General features: G+C 32.2%; 1 non-coding gene across 1 annotated transcript; it reads right to left on the bottom strand.

The window, feature by feature from the left end:
* Positions 1 to 12,453: 12,453 nt before the first annotated feature.
* LOC139082115 (U6 spliceosomal RNA) lies at positions 12,454 to 12,556 on the bottom strand. Its single transcript, XR_011537845.1, has one exon. It is a non-coding gene; the product is annotated as a U6 spliceosomal RNA (small nuclear RNA).
* Positions 12,557 to 12,795: the final 239 nt, after the last annotated feature.

The raw sequence follows: 12,795 nt of genomic DNA, 5'->3' as shown, positions 1-12,795 counted from the left end.
TCTTTGTGTAGGAAACATAGTGTCCATTTTAGAGGAAGCGTTTGTCTTAGTCAGCTGGGGCAGCTAGAACAAATTACCAGACTGACTGGCTTAAACAACAGAAATTTCTTTCTCACAGTTCTCGAGGCTGAGAAGTCCAAGATGAAGCTGCAGACAGGCACAATGTCTGGTGAGGGCCTTCTTCCTGTCAGGAAAGGAAGTTCTCATGTCTCTTCTTGTAAGGGCGCTAATACCATTCATGAGACCTCCATCCTTATGACCTAATTATCTCCCCAAGCCCCTCCTCCTAATACCATCACACTGGGAGTTAGGATTTCAACATATACATTTTGGAAGGATATGAACATTCAGTGCATAACAGTGTTATATAGAACAATGAGGCATTTCAAATATTTATTTTGCTGGTTATGAATATGTTGGAGGACAAAACAGAACTCATAAGCTGCCATACTCTCCTTTTTATTTTTTCCCCCAACAATCCACAGGCTAGCAAAATAATCAGTTTCATTTAATGCTAATTTGCAATTGTTGCTTCATCCAGTAAAATCTGTTCTTATATAATTCAAAGTATATATAAAAATAATCCCTATGTAGTAATTTTTAGCTTTTAGAACTTCACAGAATACTATGCTTTGTTTGAACACTTAATTCACATATAACCAACTGTTTCTTTCATCATACAACATAATTCATAACAACAAACATACACATTGACACAGGTTTCATTCCTAGAATTAGGGATATGGACATTTTAAACTATAACTCACTCAACTTGATCTCCAATATAGTTTCTTTGTGATGTTTCATAAACGAATGGATTCATCATCTTGTCCCAAGTTTTACGTATTCCAGAAGTGTTTTCTTATATCAAGTCACAAGTATATTTTCCCAGACATATCAAAGCGAAGAAAACCCTCTCTACTCAAACAAGCTGTATTGCTTGAGTAAATGAGGAGGTTTGGTTTGTCGTACGTCAAATTTCAAACTTAATTTTTCAAAAAAATCTTACTTTGTGTGCAAAGTAGAAAAGGTTCATGAGTTAGAGTCACATGGATGTATGTTTGAACCATAGCTGCATTTCTTGGTTGAGTTACCTTGAGTAAGTGACTTGATCCCCTTAAGACTCAACTTCTGCATCAACTTCCTCAACATGAATGTAATAACATCTACAGCAAGATTGCATGCAGTGTCTCGTACCTAGTTCATGCTTAATAGAATTTGGTCTATGGTAATTAGCACTAGATTGTTAAAAATATCATTCCTTCTTTCAGAGTGCTAAGTGGAGATAAACTTATAAACTTGGAATATTTTACACCATATTTTAGGACAGAACCAATCTAGACCTATTGAGTCTTAAAGGTTTATTGTAACATTACCTCCCTCAAAAAGTACAATTCCTCAAATGTTGATAATTGATTTTATTAATAGTGATGCATTTTATAAATAACCCTAAAAGTTAACATATTTATTATTGTTTGGATGACTAAAGAATCTTTGTGTGTGCGTGTGTGTGTGAGGAAGATTGGTTCTGAGCTAACATCTGTTGCCGATCTTCATCTTTTTTGCTTGAGGAAGATTGTCGCCAAGCTAACATCTGTGCCAGTCTTCCTCTGTTTTATGTGAGATGCCACCACAGTGTGGCTTGACAAGCCATGCTAGGTCCCTGCCTGGGATCCAAACTCACAAACCCCAAGCCACTGAAGCAGAGTGCACAAACTTTCCTACGCCACCAGGCCAGCCCTGACTTAAGAATCTTTTGAAACATAAATATCCCTGAAATATTTCCAAAAATATGGGAGAAAGTCTCATAAAAAATATATATTTTATCTAGTCTTTCACATATGAAAAGTGCAAAGAAATTTATATAAGTAAATAATATATTTAATCCTGAAAACTCTGATCTGCTAAAAGTAAAATACTAGGTAAAGATTTCACAGCTTATTGTTTAAAATTATGCCTCAACATGACATAATTTTAGCTACACCAACCAACACTTATAATCTCTCTAGATATGTCAAAAAATATTCATACATGTAAGCAATCTGTGAAAGATAACTATTGACTTTAATAATAATACACAAGGATTTATTAAATTAAAACATTAAATTTAGGGGACGTATTTAAGAGGGGATGAAAGGATTATCTTTTATAGTAATGGAAGACAGACAACATTGGCATTGGGATGAGATGCATGATTTTTTTAAATGCAGACAATTTTAATTGTCTACTCCTCACAAAATGAAATCTTGTTAGAGGCGATGTGTTAGAGAAGTGATGTAAATAAAAAAAGCATTTTTCACTTTAAATACAAATGAATGCTTATCAATAGCTAGGCATTATTTATGACCTAATATAACTGTATATCATTACCTATATAGGTAGAATACATTGTAACTAGAGCACAGGTATATTTATATTCTCTCTGCAATCCATGAAAGTCTGGAGATTAATGATTCATTGAAATATTGTTTCCAGGGCAGCTTCTCAAATTGCTTGGGCCTAGCCAACATTTCTTGATATTTCCTTTCATTTCGTTGAGGAGAATAGGATCCTGTAAATATTCACTCTTTTATATAGCTTTGGAATTTTAACATTTAGCACAAATCTTCTTTTTAATACCCTCATAGGTATTAAAATGTTTGTAAAAAAGATAGAAAGCTTAGAGACGTACACTTAGATTGCTCCTTCTTGTAACAGGAATTGCAAGCATTTATAAGACAAAAATGGAATTCAAGGAGTCAAATAGTTTCAGAGGATTCATAGAAGTAACCCAGGGATGGAGAACTTAATGGGACAGAATGTGCTGCTCTCACTAGTAGAAGAAGAACTAAGAAAATAAAATAGAATAATGGCCATCTGTAGTAGAATGCACTAAGTGATCTACCATTATTTTCATAATAGGATATGCTTATTGATACAGAACTATGAATTTAAAAACAAAAAACAAGTGAAAAAGCCAACAAAACTTTAAATAAATAGACTCTGGTGTCATGAGGGACCATGGAGTCTCAGAAGATGCAGCTTTGCATACACAGCTGAGGGAAGCCTGGATATGGCTGAGAGAGACGGTTTGCAGAGATCGCCAGTGATTATCATACCCACAAGCTCCGCAAGGCTGGGGAAACATCAGGTGTGAAACATCGAGCCCCCAAATCACAGGTAAGAGAGAAGGGAGGATTCCTCCAGAAGTGCCCACCTCCTTGACAGGCTGGCTTCATATTCAGTCAGAGATGCAGTTTGGGGATGACGTGGAGATTGGGGTACAAGCAGATGAATACGGGATTCCAGCGAAAGAAATTCCTCCAGTTACAACTCCAAACATATCTGTGCTTAGACAGAAATGTTTAAAGATTCAAGTATAGATGTTTCTCATATTTGTAAGTCAATTGTTTTTAAAGAAAGAATAATTTATTCAAGGCTGAAGGAAAAAAAGAGGAAGATGCAACAGGAGCTCCAGTTTTTGTCTTTTTAGAAAGAGTTTTATTGATAAGGTAAGAGGTATGGTTGCTGTTATAATGATTTTAATAGATGAAACAAGAGATTGAACTGTCATTAGTAAAACTGCTTGAAGCAGAACTGCTTGAACCAACTGCTTGGTTTGGGGTATTTTGGGCCATATTTTACTCTCCCTGTTCTAATAAATTATTTTTAAATCACAAAACATTGAATATATAATATTCATATTTCAACATAATTCATCTAAATAATTTCTCTTCATGGGTAAACCATATTATATTACTTGTGCTTCAAATTCCCTAACTCCTAATTAAGTTTTCGCAAAGCAACAGCAATGCAAGTAGCCAGATTCTAGATGAAAAATGTCCATTTCAATACAAATTATTAAAGTCTGGTATCTGTAGAATAATCTGGCACCTATTTTACATTGTACACATCAAGAGAACACTCAAAGGAAGATAAAGTCTAATACAATCATTATTAAATGTTTGTTAGTCAAAGCTCAAAATCTCATTTATTGTATTGCTGCAAAGAAACACTTATTTCCCAAGCACAAACATCTCTAAGTTTTGATTATTAAAACCTCAGATGTCAATATTCTTCTCGCTCAAGGTAGTGGGTATTACAGTGCTTATCTGTTAATGAAAGCTTATTTTTTACCACTCAATTTTTCTATTTATAACCTAAGCTACATTATTTTTTTAATTTGCCTTTCAAACTTAAACTGAATACTTTCACCGTTGCTTTGTCATGGACATGGCAAAATATGGAGGAAGAATGAAGCAGAAGGTAAACAAACTAAATAAAATGAGAGACAGTAATGGCTTAACACTATAAGTTATGAAAGCAAACTACTTGGGCATTTAGAACATAGAAATTATGTTTGTATTTTTTGTACTGTTTTCTCCCTATCCATGATAAATGCTCAATGAGAATGAGAAAAAATAACTTAGAGAAACTGAAAGTAACAAATTTCTCAGCACTGTTTATTTGATATTTCCTCATATTTCTTGTTTTCCCCCGTGTTATTAAAGCATAATTGACAGGTAAAATTGTAAGATATTTTTAAATATATAAAGATATATTTAAATATCTTTAAGTGTGTACTTTAATACACATCCTGATGACTTGATATACACATACGTTGTGAAAGGATTCCTGCTATCTAGTTAACACATCTATCACTTCACATATTTATCTATTTATTTATTTATTTATCTATAATATTTTATTTATTTAAGTGAGAACATTTAAGTTTTACTCTCTTAACAAATTTCCCTTATGCAATACAGTGTTATCAGCTGGGGTCACCACACTAGACATTAGATCCTCAGATCTTATTCATCATAGAGATGAAAGTTTGTACCCTTTTACCAACCTCACCCTATTTCCTCACCCCCAGCCCCTGGCAGACACTTTTCTACTTTCTGTTTCTATGAGTCTGACATTTTATGTTTTTTTAGATTCGACATATAAATGATAGCATGCAGTGTTTGTCTTTCTTTTGTCTGGCTTACTTCACTTAGCATAATGCCCACAGAGTCCATCCATGTTGTTGCAAACAGCAGGATTTCCTTCTTTCTCCTGGCTGGTATATGTATATCCATTCATCTTTTGATAGACACAAGTTTTTTCCATGTTTTTGCTATTGTGAGTAATACTGCAATGAATGTGGGAGTGTGGATATCTCTTAGATACCATGTTTTCATTTCCTTTAAATATATACCCAAAAATGGAATAGCTGGATCATATGGTAGTTATCTTTTTAATTTTTGGAGGAACATCCATACTGTTTTCCACAGTGGCTGCACCAATTGACATTCCCACCAACAGTGCACAGGGTTCCCTTTTCTCCACATCCCCGTCAATACTTATTTCTTATCTTTTTGATAATAGCCATTTTACCAGGTGTGAGGTGATATCTCATTGTCGTTTTGATGTGGATTTCCCTGATTATTAGTCATGCTGAGCATCTTTTATGTACATTTTGGCCATTTGTATGTCTTCTTTGGAAAAATATCTCTGTCCATTTTTTAATCAAATTGTGTGGGTTTTTGCTATTGAGTTGTGTGAGTTGTTTATATACCTTGGATATTAACTCCCTATCAGATATATGATTTGCAAATATTTTCTCCCATTCTATAGTTGCCTTTTCATTTTATTGATGCTTTCCTTTGCAGTGCAGAGTTTTTTAGTTTGATGTAGTGCCACCTGTTTATTTTTGCTTTTGTTGCCTTTGCTTTTGTTGTCAAACCCAAAAAATCATTCCCAGGACCAATGACAAGGAGCTTACCCCCTGTGTTTTCTTCTAGGAGTTTTATGGTTCAGGTTGTAAATTTAGGTCTTTAATAATTTTGAGTTGATTTTTGTGTGTGGTGTAAGATTGAGGTCCAGTTTCATTCTTTTGCATGTGGCTGTCCAGTTCTCCCAACACCATTTATTGAAGAGACTGTTCATTCCCATTGTATATTTTTGGTTCATTTGTCATAAATTAATTGTCCATGTATGTGTGGATTTATTTCTGGGCTCTCTATTCTGTTCCATTGATCTAATTGTCTGTTTTTATGCCAATACCACACTGTTTCGATTACTATAGCTTTGTAATATAGTTTGAAATCAGAAACTGTGATAACTCCAGCTTTGTTGTTCTTTCTCAAGATTGCTTTGGCTATTTGGAATCTTTATGGATTAGATTCTTCTCTCTATTTCTGTGAAAAATACTGTTGGGATTTTAATAGGGATTGTGTTGAATCTGTAGATCACTTTTAGTAGCATGGACATTTTAACAATATTAATTCTTCTAATTCATGAGCACAGAATATATTTCCATTTATTTGTGTCTTCTATTTCTTTCATCAATGTCTTACAGTTTTCAATGTAGAGGTCTTTTATCTCCTTGGTTAAATTTTTTCAATGTAGAGGTCTTTTATCTCCTTGGTTAAATTTTTTCTTATGTATATATTTTTGATGCAATTACACATGGGATTGTTTTCTTAATTTCTCTTTCTGATAGTTCCTTGCTAGTATAAAAACACAATGGATTTTTATATATTCATTTTGAATCCTGAAACTGCATAATAAACAATCATTTATTAGTTCTAACAGTTTTTTGGCAGAGTCTTTGGGATTTTCTACATATAATATCATGGCATCTGCCAACAGATGCAGTTTACTTCTTCCTTTCCAATTTGGATGACTTTCATTTCTTTTTCTTGCCTAACTGCTCTTGTTTGGACTTCAGGTACTATGTTAAACAAAAGTGGCGAGAGTAGACATCAGTTTGTCACCACTGAGTATGATATTAGCTATGGGCTTGCCATACATGGTCTTTATTATATTGAGCTACATTTCCTCTATACTGAGTTTGTTGAGAGTTTTTATCATGAATGGCTATTAGACTTTGTCAAGTGCTTTTTATGCATCTCTGGAGATGATCATATGATTTTTATCCTTCACTTTGTTAACGTTATTTATCACATTTATTGATTTGCAAACATTGAACTATCCTTGAATCCCTGGAATAAATCTTGCTTGATCATGGTACATGACTCTTTTAACCTATGTTGAATTTGAATTTGATTTTGTTGAGGACTTTTCCATCTATGTTCATCAGGTATGTTGGCCAGTAATTTTCTTTTCTGTGACATCCTTGTATGGTTTTCACATTAGGATAAGAAAGACCTTGTGAGACGATTTTGGAAGTGTTCTCTCCTCTTCTATTTTTTAGTAGAGTTTTAGGAGGACTGTCATTAATTTTTCTTTAAATGTTTGATAAAATTCACCAGTGAAGCCATCTGGTCCTGGACTTTTTTTGTTGGGAGGTTTTTGATTACTGATTCAAACTTTTTGCTAGTGATCAGTCTGCTCAGTTTTTTATTCCATCATGATTCACTCTTGGTAGGTTGTATATTTCTAGGAATTTATTCATTTTGTCTAGGTGGTCCAATTTGTTGGCATGTAATGGTTTATAGTAGTCTCTTATGATTCTTTGTATTTCTGTGGTATTAGTTGCAATGTCTACTCCTTCATTTCTAATTTTATTTATTTATGTGCTCTCTTTTTTTCTTGGTTAGCCTAGCTAATGCTTTTTCTATTTACTTTACCTTTTCCAAAAACTAGCTCTTAGATTCACTGATCACTTCTATTGTCTTTTTCCTCTGTATTTCAGTTATTTCTGCTCTTATTTTTATTTCCTTCCTTCTACTAACTTTAGACTTAGTTCTTCTTTTTCTAATTCCTTGAGGTGTAAAGTTAATTTGGTTTTTGAAATCGTTCTCTTTCTTAATGTAGGCATTTATCACTATAAACTTCCCTCTTAGAACTGCTTTTGCTGCATCTCATTGATTTTAGTATGTTGTATTTCCATTTTCATTTCTCTCAAGAAATAACAAATTTCTCAGGACTGTTTATTTGATATTCTTTCATAATTCTATTGTGATAGTATGTACTTTGGTCAGGAGACTTTCAATTCTTGATGATGTTCCACCAGTAAAACTGGTTTAGCTACAACTTTGAGGAATAGTTTTGTTGTTGTTTTATTTTGGATTTTGTTTTTGTTTTTAACAGAAAAATGCCAGTGTAGCTCATGTTATATTGTCCTGTTACTTGTTACGATGGATCAGTGTTAACACACTGCTAAGAATGTATGTTGTATAAATGCTATACCTGATGATAAGTTGCCATGCTCACCTAGAAAAGCTTAAATTTTCCAAGGATGAAATAAATAAATATCATAAATTCAGCTTCAGAGTACAAATAATCATTTTTGGCATCTGAAACATCTGGGAAGAACTTACCTCTATTTAAGGAAATACGAAAATCTTCTCAGACCAGAAATCTCACATCCCAAGAAAATAATTTGACACTGTCTTTCTATGCTACCCTTCGTAAACAAATATTATGAATGAGTAATTAAAAATTACTCATATTAATTCACTCCTTACAAGAATATACTTTTACTCTTTCAAAATGAATAAAATATAAGAATAATAAAAATAAATAAATGTGTGAACCTACTGCACAGGATCACCAATCAGCAGAGGTCTGTACAGATTTTGCAGAGCCTAAATGTTATACAATTTGGAAGCCTGCTGTTTTAAAACCTATACAAACTTAGTAATACAAACTTATGTGCAAAGTGAATATTTCCTTAGGATGACCAAAATAATCACAATGAATTTCAAATTTTGAAGTGCTGAATAATATCCCAAGCAAAACAAAATATAGAAACATGACGAAAATATTTTTATCTTCTGATATACCTTTATAATTTTGTTGTCCTACAATTGGTTGCATCTTCATTGCCTTTTCATATAAAAGCAATTTGGTAATATTTTCTATAGAGAATAGAAAGATGATTCATTATTCCTCTGGCATGCTTAAACAATATCACAAAACTTTTAATAGTTTTGAAAAAATTTCAGATTAAAGTTTGTTATTGATAACGTCATATAAAATTTTATAACTTTTGTCAAATTTTCTCTTCTGTGAAATATATGTTTATAACATTGAGCTACAGCATTAAGCTACAGTAATCTTTTCTTATTGTCTTTAAATTTCAATATGCATGGTTTAATTTATAGTTTGAATATTAATCCATTTGATCATATGTTCATCATATGTTTCACAAACATCTTCTACTCCTTTGTGGTTTTTTATTTCAAGTACCATTTGTATAATTAGGTTCATGCACTTCATTGTTTAAATATTTTTGATATAGTGAAAAGAAAAATTACTTAATGTATATTTTTATAATCTACGTCTTGCTTAAAACTATTTCTGTATCTTAAGGTTATAATTATGTTCTATATTTTCACCATAATATTAAAGATTCCATTCCTATGATCATAATAATCTCTTATATTTTCTTCAGAATACAAAAGACTTGATTTTCGTATTTAATTCTTTAATCTATCTGAGCCTGATTTTTTAAATGGCATGAACTAAAGTCCACATTTTTTCATGAACATTCAAATGTCTCAGAATAACTTATTAATTATTCAATTCTTTACCCAGTGATTTACAATATTATTTCTGTGATATATCATGGATCCATGTAAAAGTATCATTTTCTTTTCTCTCTATTGGGATCTATTACTTATTTTGACTACCACTGAAAGTATCAAAATCTCTCAATATTATAACATAATAATCTTTGATATCTGAAGTGATGCTCCTATCTTTCAAAATCATCTTGAATACTCTTAATTGATTAGTATAAAAAAGGTTTTTATTTTGCTTTTTTATGAACATAAGGCAGAGAAAATCAGACAATGCTTTATTTTTTTATTGCAATTTTTTAACCACACAGGTGCTGTAAATTGAATCCCATATCCAAATGTTCTTTTACCTGTGTTTCAAACATTCAGGGAAGCCAACTACAGGTATATTCTTTTCTACCTAATGTTAGGATGGAGTCAGACATTTTTGGTTTTGGACGACTATTTCCATAAGTAGGTTTTCTTTTTTTAGCTCGCTCTATACCTGAACATGAAATTCATGTCAACATCTTAGCTTTAATTGGGTATTTCAAGTTCTACCTTCTCCAAAGTTGCTTGAGCAAACATTCCCCTCTGATGCCATCAATTTTCTTTGTTTTTATAGTTTCTATGTCTCTGCTGACGTTCTCTAAATACTTTTTCATAACATTTAAATTTTGTTTTCATCATTGAGCATAATTATAATAGCTTAACATCCTCATCTACTGCTTCCCAACCACTAGGTCATCTCAGAATTACTATCCACTAACTTTCTTTTGGTCTTGAGAATGTTTCATATTTTCCTGTTTCTTCATATGTCTAATAAATTGGATTGCATTCAAGATAGTAGGATGTTTATATGCAGACAATCTGGATTATGTTATAGTCTTCCAAAGAGTGTTTGATTTTTATTAAATTGTTTGTTTTGTTTTATAACACAGTTAACTTGGTTGTCTCAAACTGTAATCTCTATATTTTGAGCGATAGGTCAACCCTAGGTTCAAAGCTTTTATGCTTAGGTGTGCTACTTGGAGTTTGTCTCATGCATACAAAATTTAGTGATCAGTCAGAGATTTGGGCAGAGATTATCCTCAGAATATGGGGTTCCCCTTCTGTGACTTTTTCCCTTCCTGACCCCCCACAATTTCCAATAGCTCTGGATGCCCCCAATTGGAGTGTGGTCCTTTAGATCACAAAGCCAGTGATCTCGCAAGAAATCTAGCCAGTCTTAAATTGCTCACCATGGCTAGCAGCCATGAATATTTATCCCAAGCCATTTCCTTTTTCTAAATATCTGCTTTTGATTTCTCTCCAATATCTGCGAGTATTTGGGTTTTGTTACTTTGATTTATCAGTCCAGAATTTGTAGTTTTATCTGCAGGAGGATCTGTCCAATAGGAACTTACATAGCCATACCAGAAGCAAAACTCTAAGGCCATCAAACCTAATGCTAGTATTAGTATTTGATCCTAATACAGCCCTGACTTTGGTTTCCTGGTTTCTTTTGTTGTTTTCGTTACTGTTATTTTTGTTTCTTTGTTTGTTTTCTGGTCTTGTTGGTTTTCTAGTTTTTGCAAACTCATCAACAACATAAAATAAATAACTTTATAATACTTCTTGTATCTAGGCAAATTTCATCAGTAGACTTTACAAATGCCTCATTTATTATTGTACTGGACAAGAGAAGGCATTGTTTATTATCCACATTAATGTGGATATGACATTTACTTTTAAGATTTATCTAATCTACTTATTTCCCCTATTTCTTACCAGTTTATTTTTAATGCAAGCATTCTATAGCAGAAAACAATTTCAATATGAGTACAGGAAATAAAGGGTTAGTTTTTACTGTGCTTTATTATAAACGAATTTAGTCATTTGAGGAAGAAGAATTAAATTTTCAATTCCTTGGTTGAGAAAAATTAGTTACATTTTCCAGTTACAAATCTGCTTAGGGATGAAGGAAAAATATTATATAATAAAAATCCAAAATGTTTGGATGAATTTCAGAAAATATCAAACTTGATATTTTCCTTAATACAAGGTAATAAATATGCACTTTTAAGTTGGGTGCAATAGAAAAAAATCTTTTTCTCTAAATTGGCTTAGATGTTATCTGAAAAAAGCACAGATCACTGATGCATCTGATATTTTTGCTTATCTCCATGAAGATTCATGTGTCTTTACAGGGAAATGTTTGCAGGCAATATAAAATTCTTAAAATAGGACCCACAAGTACAGCCAAAGTTATCTGATGAAAGCACAGCTCAATGATAGAGCTGAACATTGTTCTGACTTCCCTGGGGAATAAATGGAATTTACATAAAAATATTTGAGGGCACCTTAAAAATAAAATAAATAAAAATAAAATAAATAAATAAAAATACAAATAAAAAGAGCCACTGTCAGACTCACAACTTGAACTCTGAATTGAGTCCCCAAGTTCTTTGTTTTTAAACTTTATTCAGAGGCAGTGTTTATTGTGAAGAGCAGAAAATCATTTAGGTTGAAAATATAAAAAGAAGCATATGACTCATTTGAATTCACTTCATAATGGAGCGCAAATAGAAGAGCGAGTAGAGTAACAAAAGCTTTCGAGGAATAAACAAAATGTGTGGGCTCTGGACTAGCAATTATCTTTTCCAATTTTTTACTTTGAAATATTACTTAACCTGTCTAAACTGTCATTTTCATTTTAAAAATTAGGACTAACAATGTCTATTGTGCCAAATACAGAGTATTTATTGAGACTCTAATGAAGAAATGCATGTAAAATTAGTAAAAGGTAGAAAGAATCAAATTAATAGATACAAATTTGAAATATGTTTGAGAACAGATCTGAAGTTAAAATTACGTTTCTTTGTAGTTTTCAGACACTTAATGCAATGTTAGGTACTTTAAAGTTTATTATTCACTAAACGAGCAAATAAAACAAAGTTTGTGTCACACTTAAGAACTAAGTTTTTCATTTGAAATGAATTCTTTAAACAATTATATATATATTTACTTTTAACTTTTTTTTTCTATGGAACACTTCATGAATTTGCTTGTCATCCTTGTGCAGGGGCCATGCTGATCTTCTCTGTGTCATTCCAATTTTAGCATGTCTGCTGCTGAAGCAAGCACTTTAATTTATTTTTTAACAAATAGTTTACTGTGCTACCAGAAGCAAGCTCTGCACTAAATTTGGTGAAAATAGAAATGAACAACTTAATGCCTCAATGAGCTCACAGATTAGTGGAAATAAAGAAACACATATGACTTAATCAGACCCATCATATTAAGTGTCAAATGTGCACACCATAAATGCTATGGAAAAACAGATGACAGAAGTAATAATTCTTTTGGAGAATATTGTAAA

The sequence above is a fragment of the Equus przewalskii genome, chromosome 2 (genome assembly GCF_037783145.1).
Source record: "Equus przewalskii isolate Varuska chromosome 2, EquPr2, whole genome shotgun sequence".
NCBI classification, from domain to species: Eukaryota; Metazoa; Chordata; class Mammalia; order Perissodactyla; family Equidae; genus Equus; species Equus przewalskii.
This window is presented reverse-complemented; position numbering and strand designations above follow the sequence as displayed.